This window comes from Amblyomma americanum, chromosome 1, assembly GCF_052857255.1.
Source record: "Amblyomma americanum isolate KBUSLIRL-KWMA chromosome 1, ASM5285725v1, whole genome shotgun sequence".
Lineage (NCBI taxonomy): Eukaryota > Metazoa > Arthropoda > Arachnida > Ixodida > Ixodidae > Amblyomma > Amblyomma americanum.
In genome coordinates, this window is record NC_135497.1 from 118663024 (window position 1) to 118673491 (window position 10468).

A 10468-nucleotide genomic window follows, 5' to 3' on the forward strand; every position below is an offset into this window, starting at 1 on the left:
TCGCCGAGTTCGCCGAACGTGTGCTACGTGTGGACGAACTGTTCCACGACGGCGCCGACGATAGCGAAGCTTCAGTTGTGCCACGACGGGCGTTGCGGGACAGAATAAACCCGCTCGAGCATTTCAGCGATGGGGAGTTCCTATCCCGGTACCGGTTTTCGAAGGACACCGTGCGAGAGCTCCTGAAGTGCCTGCCCATGGAAGAAAGCGTCAGCAATCGCGGTCACCCGCTACCACCGATGCTTCAGCTGGCCATTGCACTTCGATTTTATGGAAGTGGAACGTTCCAAGTCGTCACCGGTGACTTGGTAAATGTTTCGCAACCGACGGTGTGCCGTGCAGTGGAACGAGTATCCACGCTGATCGCGGCACATATGTTCCCTCGAACTGTTAAGTTCCCCGCTACTGCAGCCGAGTTTCAAGCGGACACGAGAGACTTCTACCGCCTTGGCCGTTTCCCTGGGGTGACTGGGTGCATAGACTGCACCCACATTAGAATCAAGTCTCCTGGCGGGCAGCTCGGAGAGGTATACCGCAACCGGAAAGTACTTTTCGATCAATGTGCAGGTGAGCCCATTTTTCTTTTTGCAATACTTTATCGCGTTCTAGGTGGCATTAAATTGTACTAACGCGCGTTGATATAGAACAAACTTGAGGGCCACTTTTCTTCACATTGCCCATCTTAGCTGTCGTCTTCTTCAAATAATGTTCATGTAAATATTGACCAAAAAAAAAGGATCGATCTCTTGGCGTGCTGAACCTGCACTGCATCACTTTTCAAGATTGGAGGGTCCGGTTTAATTATTGCGTGTACGTATACGCAAACCCCTTTTACGTCCAAAGCAACTGCTATCAATTCATCAGTGATGAAGGTATTTTTTGTACAATATTTTTGTTATGCCTCAATATTTGCCTTGCGTTGTATAAACACCAGCACATCTAATGAATTTACTCTCTATTTCTTAGCTAACATTGTATATATAGGAGCAATAATTTGTTTTTCGCATTGCTTGTTTTGCATTTCATTCTTCCTGCACCCTTTTCAAATGCCTGTATGACCCCGAGAGTAAAAATAAATAAATACCATGAATGTTACCTAGCGTTCCTGTTACATGATGCACCAAATTTTCACTCGCATTGAAAGTAAACAACTTGCACCATTTCAATGAAAGTGCTAATTTTTCTGGCTCTTGTTTCCTGTAAAACATAGAACCTAAGTTTTATGAATATATATTAATTGCTGAAGAGTAGAGTGATCTGACATGTAGGCACAAAAATTTATTTTCATTTCCTGAGAATATTTTCACGAAAGAGACATAATATTTTATCCTCAGGCAATCACAGGGCCAAGGCTTGAATTTTATGACTTGGTCGTCGGCTGGCCTGGATCAGTTCATGACAGCAGGATTTTTGACAACAGCCGTGCACGGGTCCTCTACGAGACAAAACGAGTTCCTGGGTTGCTGCTGGGAGACGCAGGTTATCCCTGCATGTCATTTTTAATGACACCTCTGGCAGATGCCAACCCGCCAAATACCCCAGAGGGCAGGTAAGTACAAGAGGGAACGTAGCACCATAGTTTCTTTGATTGAAGGCAGCACAAATGTACGAATGTCATCTCCTTTTGTTGCTGTACTGCTCCGTAAACACTTTACATCAAAGAGTGGAATCTTCATTTTTATTTGTTACTGAAACACATAATTTTTCCATGCTTTTCCCATTTTTTCATTCAAATTCAACAAGAAATAAAAATTCAGATTTAGTATACATTTGCCACCAGTTGACGGACAACGCCCCTGAAGCTGTCTTGCTACTTTCCGAGGCGTGCAAATGTAATTACAGCTTTATTATTAGCTGCAGAGGGGCCACTGAGAAAGTAATGTGCAGACTGCTGTGCTCTTCAATTTAGCACATCTATACAAATTTTTACTTCGAACTGCTCGTCTTTCACGCAGGTATCAGGCGGCCCACATCAAAACGAGAAATAGTCTGGAGAGGGCTTTTGGAGTTTGGAAGCGCCGCTTCCCATGCCTAGACATGGGCCTCCAGAACCGCCCTGAGCGCTCAGCAGTTATAATAACTGCTTGCGGCGCCCTTCACAATCTCGCCGTTCTACGGAAGGACCCGGAGGCACCTGCTGTGGCCCTCCCCGTTATCCAGCAGCCACAGCCCAGCGTACAACCACAGCAGCTTCATGTGCCACCGCAGCTTTCTGCCGACACAGTGAATGGCTCTCGTGTTCGGGTGGGGCTTATAGCCAGATCGTTCCGTTAAATGTCCCAATTACCTTCTCCAAAAATGTACACGATAGTTTTCTAGTGTTAGAGAACCGCTATTTTTATGGCATTTGCAGTGTTTCTGTCTATTTCTTTGAACTGGGTTCCCTTATAGCATATAATGTCATCATCAGCTGAACCTCGTCCATGGGAGGACGCAGGCCTCTCCTGTATCTTTCCAATTAACCCTGTGCTGTGCCAGCTGCGGCCACCTTGTTCTTGCAGAATTCCTAATCTCATCAGCCCATCTGCCGCCTTCTGCTATGCTCACCTTCTTTTGGGATTCATTCCGTTACCAATGGCCCAACATTTATCTTGAATTCACATTACATTCCCTGCCCATGCCCATTTCTTCTTGATTCCAGCTTGGACATTACCAACTCACGTTTATTCCCTCATTCATTCTGCACTTTAACCGCTACTTCTATCAGTTTCCTTTCCATAGTTCGCTGCACTATATCTGCCCCATAGGTTATAGGCTTTGCCCCACAAGATATGGCTGTTGAGGAATACTAGTAAACTGCCATTCATGGCTGGAGAGTGCCTGGCAAATGTGCTGCACCATCATTCTTATTCTCCTAGTTAGTTTACACATGTGGTGCAGATCTGTGGTCACTATGCTCTAAATAGGTGCGTTTACCTTACAACTTTAACGCTTTACTGCCTCTTGTCGGCTGTTCCGTTCTGAGTGTTAACATTACTGAAGATCTCAATATGCATTTTTACTCCCACCGTTCTGCTTCCTTTGCTTTGCTTGTCTTCGACCATGTTTGGAAGTTTGTTCTCAGCTACTTAGCAGTGAAATATTTTTAGAAAATCTGAGATTATTAAGGCATTCTCATTCAATTTCATCCTCAGTTGTTTCCTCTCGAGTTCTCTGAAAATATCCTGGAAGCACGTGACGAATAGTACTGGAGAGAACGCGTCTCCCTGCGTGACACCCTTCACAACTGGTATTTTGTCACTTTCCTCGTGAACTATTATGGCACCTTCCAATTTCTGCCAACGAAAGATTTCTTTTGGCTGCTTTTAGGCTACTTCCTTATTTTACTGCTTGATCCTTTCCATATTATATTTCCTTATACTGTTTATACATGTGCAAGTGTGTTAAATAAAGAACATTGTTTTTAAGAAACTGAAGGAACATGCAAATACTGTACGACTGCATCAAAATGACGACAGTGTTGGTAATTGTACACAGAAGTGTTCCGAGACAAATATGTACAAGTTAATTTTATTTCTCTATTTAGCGCTTCAGTGCTTCTAACTGCCGCTTTTTGATTTCAAAATCCAGAGAAAGCAGCTTGCGCTGCATTTTGTTTTTGAGCCGCTGCTCGGCCAGCTGGCTCCTGCGGAGTTGTAGGTCGAGTTGGTGTAACTCTTCCTTCCGCCGGTCCTCAGCTTCAATAGCCTTAATTCTGGCTGCTACTTCAGGAGCCAGTGTCCGCTCCACCGCAGCAACTCGGGGGCCACCTGCCCTCGTGCGAGCAATTTGTGCTGGTGTGATGTCCTCAGACACACTCTGGCACGACGGCACGACAGGCACGAGCACTGTTGGTCTGCCTGCACTGAGGCACTCTTCCTGAACAGGAAGTGCCTCGTCAGTTAGTGGTCGGCTGTTCAGCCATGGTGACGGTGCTGCCTGCATTGATGTGGGTGCAGGAACCTCGCCTGCAAAAACATGCACACACATACAATACCTTCATGAGAACTCTGCAATGCTGTAACAAAATTGGTGGGCTCTTATGCTTACATACATACTACTGTGATATGACATGCAAAGAACAAATAAGACCATAAACAGAGGCTACTCAGACCATAACAGGGAACCAAAAACAAATGCTTTACATGGTCGCGACTAGTGTAGACATCTAAAAACAAACTTCTCAACATGTATGTGACATGGCAAAAAATGGACCCAGTACGAGCCCGCCAAGAAGTCCTGATAAATATGTGGCCCGCCTGCTTGAGCACGTGCACATACCACGAGCAGAAAATAACTAGTGTTTGCTGCAGTGCCGCTCGATAGCCGAGCACCAGTTGCGAATTGAATCTGGGATGCTGCGCCCACATATCGACAGGTGCGAGGAGCTGTGTAAACGCCCGTGTAATGCGGCATGTAAGCGGGCGTTAAAGAATCCCTTGCAGTTGAAATTAATCCATAGCCCTCCCCAACGTCTTTCTCAGCCCAGGCTTTGGACTTCATGCACGAGGAAAACTAACCGTGACAGTTGTAACTAGTATTTAAAGAGGGCAGCCTTACTTACTGGAAAAGTCGTCTTGGCTTTGTTCGTTGTCATTTACCATCGCCTCCAATAATGCAACAGGTGGCAGGGACAGCACTGCCTCGCTGACATGGGCCCCGTCGCTGTCAAAGGGATTTGGCAGTCTGGTCGCCATATGGTCGGCGACTGCACCAACCAGTTCTGTTGCCGGACTCATTGGCCGGCATTCAAGGGTACCGCCACCTGCACCAAAATTCTTAATTGTACATATCCTACAGCACAATCTGCACAGTGAAACACACTGAGGTGAAGTGCATTCTGTGCGCAGCACGCAATGCTTGAAAAGGAAAAACAAACAAAATCGCTAACCAGTAGAGTACCACCAGTAATGTTTTGCTCAAAAGTAGTACGCAGATTTTTAACAATTTTTCACAAAAATTCACAATAAGAAAAAAGATTGCATTTATGCTTAAGGACGGAAATGCGAAAGCCTTCCCTTTTTCTCTTGCTCCCTCTGTTCCTTTTTTTAGTTGGAAACTTCTTATTTCATTTATTTTGTAGTTGCTTGTTTTTCATTTTTTAAATTTGTTTTTTATACTAAGTAAGCCTTGTCGTGCATTTACATCGTTTTTCATCGAATCGGTCGCACAAAACCTGCTTCAAACACAGCAATTTTATTTCATTATTTCAATTTAATTAACTAATTACAATTCATCAACCAAACTTTTCCCACTTCAAGATCTTCTCGCGCACTGCCTAACTCAAACTTTTGCATATTTATCTCCACAGAACGACATAACCGTGCACACAGAATTCGCGGACACGTTTTGCTGATGCGAAGTAACCATATAATTTTTTCGCATTAATAAATAATGCCAAATTGTTAGGATTAAAATGATGTCAGAAGATGAAACGTGCGAACATGCAGGAAAATGTATGGGACAGTTTTTGAATGTAAAACTGTTTCGCTCACCTGTCCGAAAGATTTCCCTCGTTTCTTCAGACTTCTTCTTTTTCCACCGGGACTTCATATTATCCCACAGTTTTCGTAGCTGTGCTACACACACAGTGCGTGTGCCGGCCAAGCTATTGTAATCATCGCAAAGTTAAGACCAGGCTTCATCCTTTGCCTTTTTAGTGGTATTGTCCGTTCGTTTGTTTTCTGTCACGTCGCGATACTTCGCCATAATGTTCCTAAACACGTGGCGTTCATCTACGGTGAAGATGAATCGCGGACAGGCGGGTCGTTTCTTGGCGCGCTGGGTTGCGTCAGAAGCGGATGCCGATGGTGTCGTGCTGAAGTCCGAAATGTCGAGATCGGACATTGTGCAACCAAAAAGAAAAAGAAGGGCAGACACAAAAACACGTGCACACACGAACAGTCGAACACGCGCAAGCACAGACACTGCAACAAAGCTGCAAGAAGCGAGTCAGGAGCACAGCAAACGGACGAGAACACGCGGCGAGCAAGCGGAGAAACGAAAGAGGGACCGTAACAAAAATGCCGCGCCGGACAGCTGCGACTGCTGTGGTTGCCAGACAGGTAAAGAAAACTGGTTATTTCTTCTGAAAGTACACGTTTTTTTATGGAAAAACAAAAAAATATGCATTTTTATTGTTTTTACCTTGCAATTTACCACTAAAATAGACAAATTACTTCCATGTTACCAAATAGGTGTTGTTTTATTTGCATAAATTTACAATACTCTCGTCATCGGCATCTTCTCCTCGAAAGCACTGGAGTGGAGGAGGGCTACTCGGCCAGCTCCTCGATGGAGGAATGTTCGAGGTGTGTTCAAGAAGCGCGACTGCTCCTCGGGCCGAGGATGAGCGCTCTCCTCCACTCCCAGGAGTGGAGGCGCAGCGTCGAGTGGAGGGTTGTTTGTGAATACGGCGGTTAGCCTTGGTTCGCACGCTGCAAGGAGGCCTTCAGGTAGAAAATTTCAGTGTTAAGTGCGCATAGAAAAGTGGGAGAAAAAAGGAAGCTTATTCCAGCGCACACGCGGTGAGTGCAGGAGCCGCCATGCTGTCCTATGGCCCGGGACACGATCGCTGGAGGCCCTACGGCTTCATGGCTGAGCCGAGGTGCGACCGAACGGTCGTCATCGTTCGCAACAACGACGTCATGCTGGCCGGTGAGTACAGTGTAAAACGCCCGATACAAAAAAGCGTTAACGTCGGCTCTACGCTGCGCGACGCAGTGTTCCACGCGGCTACAAACGTCATAGAAGGAAATGTGTTCCGTCATCTATTGGTCTCCAGACATTAGTGGGTCATGCATGCATTTTAAAGGCTGTCCTGTGTAGAAATGATCCACATAACACTTTTCAAGCTCTGTGGAGTAGTCAAAGTTGATTCCGTCCTTCAGTGCGAACAGAGTGACTTTTCTTTTCGAGCGCCTGTGTTAGGCTCGAAGAGCTTGCAACATGCACGTTACGCACGCCTCCCGCAAAAGCTTTGTACTCAAGAAACAAGATAAAGCTCTATGTTAAGCTTTCGGCGACGAGCCCAGAGCAAACCACACCCTATTTTTATATAAACAAACGGAACCACGCAAGATATTTCGTGTAGTTTTACGTCCATCACATTCTACTTATCACACTCTTGATTTTAATAGAAAATGCAGTTGTAGATGCTTCATGGGTTTTGGGGTTCGTTGAAGAAGGAGAGTTGTCAGATAAATTCTAACTTTGCAAACTTTTATAAAATGTCACTCCTAAGCCTGTCTTTAGCACTTATTAGCCTTACCTGCTTATGCGCCGTAAAACCCACAACAACGCAAGTTGGAAGAGCAATCCGAAGGCCAGGATCTTTGAAATTCGTCCTATGGATACTCGTATGCACAGTCGGTCCTGTTCTCTAACCATAGTTTGTTTGATTTTATCGTTATTATAATCATTTTTTCGTTTACGACACACACATATCGTCACATATAGTCGGAGCAGCACGGTGAACGTCAACGATGCACCGTGGTGCTCGAGAGTAGACAGGCTTCCTCAGGGTCTTTCTGCTTTTTGTTTCCTTGCCTCGGTCTTCATATAAGCAACAGTATAGGGTGCCTCGATACGAGCGGGCATCGAGGCACCCTACGCAACAGCTCGGCAAACACCCACTGGTCGGCACTGCACCATGTGCTTGAAATTGCGCGGCCTATACTTGCGATCCTGTGTCTCGTCATAGGCTATATATATATGCCTATGCTTGAATGCAGCCGTGCCCTCTGCGCAGGCGGCCTGGACCCTCTCTGCGTAACGACCAGTGGCCATATGCAGCCATCGAACAAGGCTTTTTTATTCAGTAGCAGATGGAAGAGGCGGATCGAACTACCCGCAATGAGCCGTGAACGCGCTTTCCAAGCTGCCGTCGGCTGGCATGGCCGCATGATGGTCTTCGGTGGATTCCATCGCACCGGCCGGTGAGCTCCCGTATAGACCGTTTACAGCGTGCAGCTCTTGCTCTTGAGACGAGATGGCGCCACAGACGCGCTCGGAACACGGTGCCATTACGGGCCTCTTAAGTCGCCGGCGTGTACGCCTCGACACAGTAATGAAAATATCACGGGTGGCTGCCGATGTGTTCTTTATGCGAAGGTGGGGAAGGAAAGAGGAAATACTTGCTCTGTTGTGGATTGCAAGAAATGCTACGGAGAGTTAAAGGTGCGGTATTCAATTGTTTGCGAGCTTCTCGAAACCGAACAGCACAAGCAAGTACTGCCCCTTTTCGCGGCCGTTCGCCACGCACCCTTTCCGTGACGAGGAACCCGGCAAACACGTTCGCCAACGCTAGACAGCCGATATAGAAAGAAAGGTTACGATCTTGGAAAATCTGCGAGGGCAAGCGCACAACATTGCTGCATTAATTAACTGTTCTGCCACCGAAGCAGTCGCTTCGTGCTTTCTGTTGCTGCGCGGTTGCGCCTGCGTGTGTAGCGAGACCCCATTGCTTGCAAGTTAAGGTGTGCGGCAATTTAGTAACGCCAGCGCCCGAGGCCGAATTAGGTACTCTAAAGAAGGACGGCTTACGCTCCTACATGCCACTAGTGCAGATCGTGTAGTGCACAGCCGCGCGTACGGACGACGCTTACCGTCTGTGTATTGTGTGCCCTCTTGGCGCTACTCTTGAACTTCGCTCCAAGCAGAGCTCTTTTCGTGGACCATATTCGGAATGAAGCTTTTGCGTTACGGCTGCAGTGCTGCAGGGTGGCTGTCACTTCTTCGTGCGAGACAGTCACGAAAAGTGACTCCGCAGGCCAGCGCACAGAGTGACGCTGATTGCTTACCATTGCCGAGACATCAAGCCTTTTCATGCCCACATATCGACCGTGGAGCGTACAAAAATTTCATGTGTCAGACTGACGTAGTTTTGAACTTCGTGTAGTGTGAACGCGTTGCCGTGCGCGTGTTATAACATTTATATCGCGGAATCCTTCGAAGTGATTGCGCGCCAGCTCATGAAGGCTGCTTAATGCATGACACTGCTACCATAATATTTAACATTTGTGTGGGTACTTAATTTGGTCGCCTTTCTGTGTTTAACAAACAAGTAGAAAATGTTTTTGGTTTTCTAAGCACCGTTAACAGGTTCCAAACAAATGCTTTCGATGTGCATGTGAGCGTTTTATAGAGCGGTGTCTGCATGTATTTACGCAATACTACAACGACCTGCGCAGCCGCAGGAGCATTGAACCTTGCCGTTTTAGGTAATATCAATATACAACATTCACCAAAGCCTTCTGCGGATGCAAAGACAAGCATCAGTCGATCCATCCGTTGGCTGGCTCTGCGACATAAAGCCCGAAACCTTCTTCACGCCTCAAGTGAAAAAATTAGGGCGCACACATGACCTTCGAATCTTTGGACAAACTATAGTGTCTTTTACAACCGTATGAACAGAAACACTGCCTGCCGGAACCGAACCATCGGACGCGGCAGCCGACGCGTCGAGGCGCACGCCAAACAGTCAAGAGGCGTGGAATGGCTGCGGGCTCACGTGATCAAAGATGGCAGCCCCCGTGACACGGCACTGTAAAACGTCTATAGCGTGCACTGCAAATTCAGAGCGTGCGACAGCCTGTATTCGGCCACGAGACTAGCCTGTGACAAATGCAAGAAAGAAAACCCATACGGAAGTTTTTTCAGCTGGCTTGCACGTTTTGAGCCAGCATGGGCCTGGTCCGCATGGAGTGTTTTTTGCACGGGGAAACGCGCCGCGGGCCAAACCTACGCGGCTGTCCCGCCGAATTTGCACGGTCACGGTCGTTTATCGCGGCGGCTTCTTGCATCCGTGGCGGTGCAGGTGTGGCGGCAGGGCCGCATGAGGGTTCGCTCGTGGCACGTTTCCGCGTGCTAAAAATGCTTAATGTAGGCCAGGCTTTAGGCGTTCCTTCGCTTCATCGAATGCGGCACGAACAAACCAGACTGAATGGCGCTCTGCAACAACGCGCAATTCTTCCTGTCATGTGAACTCCACGTTGCATTACTGACTAGAAAATTAATGCTGAGTGGTGAAACCGGTGCTGGACGAAATGTTCTTGCATGTACAAATATGCATCGCTCAGGTATCCCGCTTCTTGGCCGTCTTTCGCATTGTGCGCTGTTTTGCAAATAAAGAAAAGGGAATAAAAATACTGTGACATGTAAGGTATCTCTTCAAAGGTCCGCTTGGGATTATTTATTTTGACCTGCTAATATTTGGACTTCAGGCAGTGGCTTAACGGAAAACATTAAAGCAGGCGTCAACCTGGAGCAAAAAAGAAATTAAATTTTTCGATACTATGATACTAATAGAGAAGAACATTTACATTGAAGCGCTCTCTTTAATTCTTTAAGTGTCAATGCTTCCTTTTCCGCCAATCCCGTACGCTCCTCTGGAGTTCCGCGCACAAGCCATCGCTTGCGTCTTACTAGTGCGCGTTTCACGGCTCCAGAGGCGTATTGCATTCACAGTAAATTATCTTCGATTATGCTA

General features: G+C 46.8%; 1 pseudogene; it reads right to left on the reverse strand.

Annotated features, from left to right (window-relative positions):
- Nucleotides 1–2554: 2554 nt before the first annotated feature.
- On the reverse strand, nucleotides 2555–6055 carry LOC144113363 (uncharacterized; annotated as a pseudogene).
- Nucleotides 6056–10468: the final 4413 nt, after the last annotated feature.